Source organism: Oreochromis niloticus, linkage group LG3, assembly GCF_001858045.2.
Source record: "Oreochromis niloticus isolate F11D_XX linkage group LG3, O_niloticus_UMD_NMBU, whole genome shotgun sequence".
Taxonomy (NCBI): Eukaryota; Metazoa; Chordata; class Actinopteri; order Cichliformes; family Cichlidae; genus Oreochromis; species Oreochromis niloticus.
The window spans coordinates 40847703-40856858 of NC_031967.2; positions in this window are offsets into that span (position 1 = coordinate 40847703).

The window sequence follows — 9156 nt, forward strand, 5'->3', positions numbered from 1 at the left end:
ACGTCGTCGAGACACTTCTTTTCCTACCTCCTTTCGTTGTTTCGTTAACCAATTCCTCCATTGCGGGATGCTGTTTGTTTAGAAAAATCCCTGTTTGTGTATCCGCTTCGTCTCGTCTTGCTGGGATATCCGTAGGAGAAATCTCCACAGGAGTCGAAATGGGTGATTCTTCACTATCACTTGCACTTAGGTAGCTTTCTGATGAATTTTCTTCCTCGCTTTCCCTTCGCTCGTCATCGTCATCGCTCTCATATTCCACCTCAGAAGGTTCTGAGAAGGGTTGGTCTTCCGATTCTTCTTTACTTTTTGCTGTTATTTCTTTAAGTTGTCTTAAGGGCATCAAATCCTCCTCTAAGATGTTATCGTTTGTCTGCAGCTCTGTTACTCCCTGAAGATTTGTCGAGATACGGTTGCCTGGTTCTTGTCCTGAAACAGCTTCAGGGACAGCCAATGGATTTGTTAAGGACACATTTCCATATGAGAGCGTTTCTTGTAGCGAGGTTGGATTTGCTGCTACTGGCAGCGCTGAGGTGGATAGAAAGGTTGTACAAGGAGCACTCGTGGAGGGCTGCTGGGGGGCTTTAGTTATGTTCGCAAAGGATTTGGGACATTTAAAGAAGGTGTGACCCTTCAGTCTGCACAGAGAACACACGCTGTCATTTTGGCATTCTTTAGCTTTATGACCCAACTCCCCGCATTTCCAGCACTTAAAGGTAGGGCAGTCTCTTGCCTGATGGTCTAGTGCTTGGCAGATGAAACATCTGTTTGCCTGTCCAGGATATATGATACGCCCATTAAAAGGGCCCAGAGAGATGGAGTTAGGGATAGAAACAATATGACCTGATTCATCTCTCCGCATTCGTACCTTGAATTTCCTTACTCCGTACCATAAGCCGAATTTATCAACCGGCTTAACGGGAGGCTGTAAGACTTCACAGTACCTTTGTAGGTAAAGTTCAATATCCTGGTCTGGAACTCTTCCTGTCCAAAACTTCACCACAATTGTTGTGACTTCTAGCTGCACTGGAGATTCTACAGACCATTCCTTCCACTTGGGATGATTTAAGTTGGCATGATGAATTTCCAAAAACCGTCGTAAGGGGGCTTCTTGGAGGAAGCACAACTCGAACTCTCTTCTATTGGGTAAAGAGATGAAAGAGTAGATGTCCTGTGGGTTTACCCAAGAAGATTGGAAAAGGAGTTCCTCCGCCACATAATCACGAGAAGGTGGATCGTTACTTCCAACATATTTCAGCCTCACCCATAGATTGCCAAATTTAGAGGCATAGGGTAGAGGTACATAGGGGGGCATGTTTGAAAACAAGGGCTGTAGAGCGGAAGGGAAGGGAAAAACTTAGGCGTTACCGCCACCCTTGCCCCTTCCACTCATGGTTACAGTTTCTTCCTTGAACGAACAAAGTCGAATGAACCCCAACCCCACGGAACCGTGTTATTATGTGTGCTCGGCGGACGTAAAAGAAAACAGATGGTTCACTGGACGGCTCGAAGCTCAGTGGCTCCGCCCACTCTTCTATTCTCTAAATGTGGAAATATTGTCTTTTGTTAATGACAGTCTAACCGAAGGGTATGGGCTCAAAATGTGGTCATAAATATTTTGTACTTGTAAATCAGGATTTGTATATGTAAAAAGAATTTGTGTGTGTGTAAAAAAGATTTGTGTGTGGACGTAGCCAAAAAAACGTGTGAATCTCTGCAAGTTACAAGTACCAAGCGCCCCTCCGACAGCCAAATCCATCTGTTCTCTGATTGGATTGTCACATTTGTGATTGACATGACATTGACCAATCAGATGAAAGGAAGAAAAGTCCACACACAAATCTTTTTTACACTTTTATAAAAAAAAAAAAAAAAAAAAAAAAACACTGAAAAAAGAATCGCGAGTGCCTCTCGGAGATTGCATTTTGTTTTTTCTTTGTCTTTCTGTCTTCTCATCACTTAGGCTACATTCACACCGCAGGCGAAAGCACATCAATCGTCTCTCTTTCGTCTCTCTTTGTTACTGTTTGTTTTCCCCTAGGGATCAATAAAGTATTCTGATTCTGATCAAATCTAACTTTTTTGACCCCATATCCGATCTAGCCATGACAATTTGAACAGCACAAATCTGATATTTTCAAATCTGATATGGGTCACTTTCGTATGTGGTACTGAATCCGATACATATCTGATGTTTTAGAAAGCGACTGCTGTTTGAATGGTCATGTCGCATTAAATCCATCTTTTACGTCACTGACACAAGACAGACACCAATAGCTAGGTTTCATTTGACGTAGACGTGACGTAGACGTAAAGCGCGAAATTTGACTGGCGGTCGGAAGTGAAAAAGATAAGCGCAAAATCACAGACAGACAGTACGCAAAATGCCTATGTCCTGTTGTGTTTACGGATGCTCCAGTAGGTCGACCAGAGAAACCGATAAACGGTATTTTAGGGTACCAAAAATAGCCCAACGAAGAGGAGAAAAATGGAAAATTCTAACCGAAAAACGTAGGAAAAAATGGATTTTAAATTTACGTTTACAGTCGGGAGGAGCAGAGTCTGCTAATGCCCGTGTCTGCAGCGACCACTTCGTCAGAGGTAATGTTATGTTTGCAAACGAACTTATTAGCATTAGGTTGTCGTTAAATTCTCGTTTACTTAGTGCTTTTAAGTTAGTAGTCTAATATTGACTTGATTGGGACTATAGGCTGCCCAAGTGCTTTGGATGACGAAGAGTCGGAGGACTGGGCTCCGACGGTCAATCTCGGCTACGAACGAAAACCCAGATCGGAATCAGTTCTCAAACGAGAGAAAAGAATGAAGCTTAAGGCAGAACAGCATCGATGTGCAGAGGCGATTCTGGATATGCAACAGACGGCTGAGAGCCCGGATTTGAGCCTAGTGACAGTGGAGAACCCCGAACTGCAGCTTCCAGCTGAGAATCCACAACCACTAACCCTGCCATACAATTGCAATGAGCTGCAATCACTTCTCCATCCTCCTTTGCAATTACCCAAGTCTTCAGAGGTGTCTCGTTAGACCTCTGGGAATGGTTTACCTTGAAACAAACAACTGTCACTCTAACGAAGTCCTAAGGATGTGGCATGTTTGTTGACGTTAAAGCCGCTACCGCTAACTGTTAGCGTGTTTAAGATAAAGCAATATAAGAACAAACACTCACCCTTGCAAACACCAAACTGTATCCATCACGGAGACGTTTTGTTCCAAGGTTGTGGACCCACCCGCTGACAAAAAAATTGTACGCCTCCAGACTCTTGAAAGCTTTCATTTGCTGCCTAGTGTAGTAAGAAGTCTGGAGGACCAAGTAGTTGGTGATATCCACAGCCTCGATAGTAGGCAAATCCTTTACTTCTGTGGTGTATTCGGACATTTTCAAAGAATACGGATCACGTCCGATATATTTTTTAACTATCTGTTTATATCTCTCCCGAGAAACGGGGTCTAAAGTTGCACAATAGCTGCTCTCCTGACTCTCCACAGTGTCCTCCATGTTTACTTCCGCCCTCCACTCAAAAATCGCGCTGCCTCCGCACGTCATCAGAACCACGTGACCGCAACCCAACTATTATAAGCACCAGAGAAGACAAACCTCTGCACGGAGGTAGCAACCACTGCTCGAAACAAGGACATTGTTAAAGCACGGGCTCTCTTTTTTACAGTGTCCTTTTTTCTCTAAGTAATTTGTCCAAATTCTGTCGGTTACGACTGTGCAGAAGCTGATAGACAGCTGCAACAACACCTACTAGCTCTGTAGCCGCCATTTTTACTTCCGTAAACAGAGCGCGTTGTTTGTGACGTCTTCTTTTGCGCATGCGGGCCGCTTTCATTGCCGTGAACCGTTCACACTAGAGCGCATTTGCTGTCACATTTTATCTGTAGTGTGAACAACCACATAAAAAAAATTGGATTTGATCAAAAAATTGTAATTTAGCATTAAGACCTGCAGTATGAATGTAGCCTCAGTCTCTTTGCTTTCTCACTTATCACAACAGGACGTTATCCCATTTTAAAATGTGGGATCATGCAAAGTCCATCATTAGCTTGAGTGATGCTGATCATTTAACGACAGTAATACACTTGCCCATAGACTTGCACACTGCTGGCTTGATACCAGTGAAGAGCAGTGTTTGCGTTTGGATCTGAAATAAAAGGACATTAAAATGAGTGCCACAACTGGTAAAGTTGAGATCATTAATTTTTTTAACTGCATGTTAATTTTTTACTGGTCATTAGGAGCGCATCTACATTTCACGTCAGTTTTTGCTTCAATTCGTACCAGTTACACCTCACGCAGGTATTTTTTCATGTATTTGTATGAGACCTTGACTACTTGGGTAAATATATTTGTACTTTCCAAAGTTTTTTGTGATGCTAAATTGTTTCAAATGTAATATTATTTAAAATGTGTCTAATATTATTATTAATATTATTATTACTTTTAAGATTATTGTCTCAAAAAACAAAAAAGACATTAAATCAACTTGTTTTCTGATAAAACTAATTGCATCATCAGTACACTGTAAACTTTAATTGCTCCAGCAAAAATAGACATGATGGTGGATTTTAATGAAATGTTGTTTCCAGTCTAACTTTTTTCCCCCTCTTCTTTTCCACACAAGCCTCAAACAACACTTTAAGCAGCATGTCAGATAACTCTTCATCCTCTGCCTTTGACTGCGTTATGTCAAGCATTGGGATTTCCATAATCATTGCTTTTCTCATCACCAAGATATTTGTTACCCTTTGTCTCTCCATCCTCATCCTCTACGTGGCTTACCAAAGATGGCAGCGGGAGTCTTTGGCAACAACAAGTCACTCTGACATTTTAAGATAAGATAACCTTTATTAGTCCCACACGTGGGAAATTTGTTTTGTCACAGCAGGAAGTGGACAGTGCAAAAGTTATGAAGGACAATTAGAATAAAAAAAAATAAAAAAGAATAAATACAGTACACAACTGTACAGAATAGAATAAAAATAGAATAATATATACAGTAGAATAAATAGAGTAAAATATACAATAGGATAAAAATAGAATACAAATGTTATATACAACAGAGTGAAAAATACAACGGTTGCCAGAAAGATTATTGCACATTGTGTTATTGCACATTTGTGGATGTGTGTGATTGATCAGTTAAATGCTTTATTGTGGAGTCTGACAGCAGTGGGGAGGAAAGACCTGCGAAATCTCTCCGTCCCACACCGTGGGTGCCGCAGTCTCCCACTGAAGGAGCTGCTCAGTGCTGTCACAGTCTCATGCATGGGGTGGGAGATGTTGTCCAACAGGGATGACAGCTTAGCCACCATTCTCCTGTCACTCACCACCTCCACTGGGTCCAGAGGGCATCCTAGAACAGAGCTGGCCCTTCGGATCAGCCTGTTCAGTCTCTTCCTGTCCCCAGCAGAGATGCTGCCCCCCCAGCAGACCACACCATAAAAGATGGCTGAGGCCACCACAGAGTCATAGAAGGTCTTCAGGAGTGGGCCCTCCACTCCAAACGACCTGAGTCTCCGAAGCAGGTACAGCCTGCTCTGCCCTTTCCTGTAGAGGGCGTCTGAGTTATGAGTCCAGTCCAGTTTGTTGTTCAGATGAACACCAAGGTACCTGTAGCTGTCCACAGCCTCAATGTCCATACCTTGGATGTTCAGTGGTTGCAGTGGAGGATGTTTGTGCCTGCGGAAGTCTACCACCAGCTCCTTGGTTTTACTGGCGTTGATCTGGAGGTAGTTCAGCTGGCACCAGTCCACAAAGTCTTGAGTCAGTCCTCTGTACTCCTTGTCGTCCCCATCAGTGATGAGGCCGACTATTGCAGAGTCATCAGAGAACTTCTGCAGGAAGCACTGGGTGGAGTTGTGGGAGAAGTCTGCAGTGTAGATGGTGAAGAGGAACGGAGCCAGAACCGTTCCCTGTGGGGCCCCCGTACTGCAGACGACCCTGTCCGACACACAGCCCTGAGTCCTCACATACTGTGGTCGGTCGGTGAGGTAGTCCAAAATCCAGGTAGTGAGGTGATGGTCCACTCCAGAGTTCTCCAGCTTGTCCTTCAGAACCGAGGGAAGAATAGTGTTGAAGGCACTGGAGAAATCAAAGAACGTGATTCTCACAGTGCTCCCAGCGGTCTCCAGGTGAGCGAGGGAACGATGTAGGAGGTGAATGATGGCATCATCCGCTCCAATGCCAGGCTGGTAGGCAAACTGAAGTGGGTCCAGTGATGAGCTCACGAGGCGCCGAAGCTGAGCCAGGACCAGCCGCTCCAGGGTCTTCATCAGGTGGGATGTCAGAGCCACCGGCCTGTAGCTGTTGAGGTCCTTGGGGCGTGAAGTCTTTGGCACTGGAACAACACAGGAAGTTTTCCAGAGCTGTGGGACTCTTCCCAGCCTCAGGCTCAGGTTGAAGAGGTGCTCCATCACACCACACAGTTGGTCCGCGCAGGACCTGACGACCCTCGAGCTGATGCCATCTGGACCCGCTGCCTTCTTGGCTTTAATCCTCCTCAGTTCCCTCCGAACCTGGGTGGTTGAGAGAGACAGGCTGGAGCCTTGTGTTGAGTGTGTATTGGATGCTGTTGTTGGGGGTGGGGAGGAGTGAGCAGGGTGAATAGAGGAGGTGTGAAGTGTCTGAGGTGTCAGAGGTGGAACAGCAGCAGTGGGGGTGGGTGAGTCTGCAGCCGATGTTGGAGACTGCCTCATGGCTGAATCAAATCTGTTGAAGAAATGATTCAGTTCATTTGCCCACCTCACATCCCTCCCAGGCAGAGAGTTCTGATGTTTGTGGCCTGAGATGGTTCTGAGGCCTCTCCAGACTTCACCAACATTGTTTTGCTGAAGCTGGTTCTCACCTATTCACACCTTTTCACCTATAATGTGACTGCCATTGAACTGATATTTGTGTTGGGGTCTGCTGCTTTCTTATGTGGCGTATACACTAGTAGCTCAGTGTTGCTTCAGTTTGGGATGTATTCAATTTCTATTGTCTTCCCAGGAGAGATATTCTTTAACGCTGTTACATGTGTCGAGCGCTACCTGGCTGTTGTTCACCCCATCACCTATATGGGGCTGAGACAGTCGGGTGGGGTCAGGATCAGAAACATCTGCACTGGGTCTGTGTGGTTGATGTGCTTTACTTGGATTGGAGTAACAGCTCTATATTACCCTAATGTTCCCTATGTTCTATATTTCTCTGTGATGGCGGCCTCATTAATTATCATCTCTTTTTGTAGCCTCTCTGTTCTCTTTGTTCTGATTCGTCCAGGTCCAGGAGAAATGCGAGCACACAAGGAGAAGGTTGATCATTCAAAACAGAAAGCTTTCTACACCATCACAGCAATAATGATAGTACTGTTGGTGTGTTTTCTAGGAATGCTTGTTACAGTTGGCCTGAATAACTCAAATCTGTTACATAACACAGACCGATGTGTCATTTTCTTGTCTTATAACTGGTTCAATTTGCCCATGAGTCTGATTTTACCTCTATTATTTCTACACAGAGCAGGAACACTGTCCTGTAGCTGTTTCAGCAAGAATTAAAAATAAACAAAACAGGCAATGACAAAAATAATAATAGGTGGAATTTAAGTAGAAGTGTTGGATTTGTGAAAAGTGTGCTTTTCCTGTGTCAGTTTGTGCGGCTCTTTCTAAATGCTGTGTTATGTAGCAGGATTCAATTTGAATCAAACTTTGGAATCTGTTTTACATTGTTCACAAAAATGTGCACCAACCTGATTCAATTAAAGTAGGGACAGCACTGAAATGAAATGAAATAAAAGCAGGTATAGAAAAAAAACTGTAATGCCTGGACTGTGAAATAATTGTAGGAAACTGAAGTGTTCACTGAACCTTCTGACAAAAAAATAAATGTATTAAATTAAATTAAGTTAAATTAAATATCAACTGCATATGACTTTTAATTTGTATGATTTTTGCCACATTTGGCATTTTTGTGCAGTTTCTTGCTCACGGCAGTACTGCATGTGTCTGATTGTATACAACAGGTTTTTCGGGAAAAAAGTCACTCCAGTGATCTGGAGATCTCAAAACTTGATGTATCACACATGATACACTTGGCTTTACAGTGAAGTTAGAAGTTAAATAACGAGTAGCACATCTGTTTAATTAAAGGACAAGTTTTTAACTTTCAGATTTCAATATAAATTCAGAGTTACTGTGTGCACAGAAAAACAAATACAACAACCAGATAATCTCATAAAATCATTATTGAATTAATCTCTTTTTGTGGTCAGTCTTTATTTCATGTTTATTTGAATACAAACATTTTTTTAAGCTTGTATGAAACCTTTCAGGTGCATTTGATCTATTATCTATTTTGCATGTCTTGTCATCACAGCATATTCTGTATAATAATTGTGTTGCATTAAACTTGAGAAGTAAACTGATAACCTGTGTGCCTTTGCATTAACTTCTTCTGTCAAATGCATAAATGCAGACTTTTAATCCAACATTCATAAACTGTATATATATTTAATTTCTATATATGATCATAAATGTGAGAAAGAAATGTCCAAAACGATAATATTGTGTCTTTAATATATATGTGGCTTGTATCCTATTGATGGTGTTCCTAGCGACAAAAAAACCCATCTCTATGGCAACTGCATGCAGCCCCTCAGTTGTTTTGAATGTCGGGTTTTTGATTAGCAGTAGCACTGCAGGTTGAAGTCGAAGTAGTGGCCATTTGATTCACAGTAACCTTCATTTGCTTAAACAAACAAAACCATCACACCTGGCTGGGAACGAACATGGAGAAAATTTGCTTAATTCAGAGAACACTTGATTTTACACGTTCACAGTCAGCAAAGAGCACACATTATGGAAACATAGTCAAATTCTCTAAATGCTTGGTTTAAGTCAATATGAACAAACACCAGGCTTAGAGGTCATTTAGAGGGGATCCTGCCAAACAGCAAGTCTGTTTAGATAGTCTAGAATTGGCTTTCCAGTAACGATGACTGTTCATGTTCATTATCAAATGTACATTATGTAAACTCCATTTATGTTTGCCATGTTTTCATTCAAATTTGCCAGTCTTTGGTATTTAAATTACGCCAGACAAAATAAATGTAAGACAGGTACAACCTAATGTAAAATAGGAAACACTGTAACACCATTAGTAAT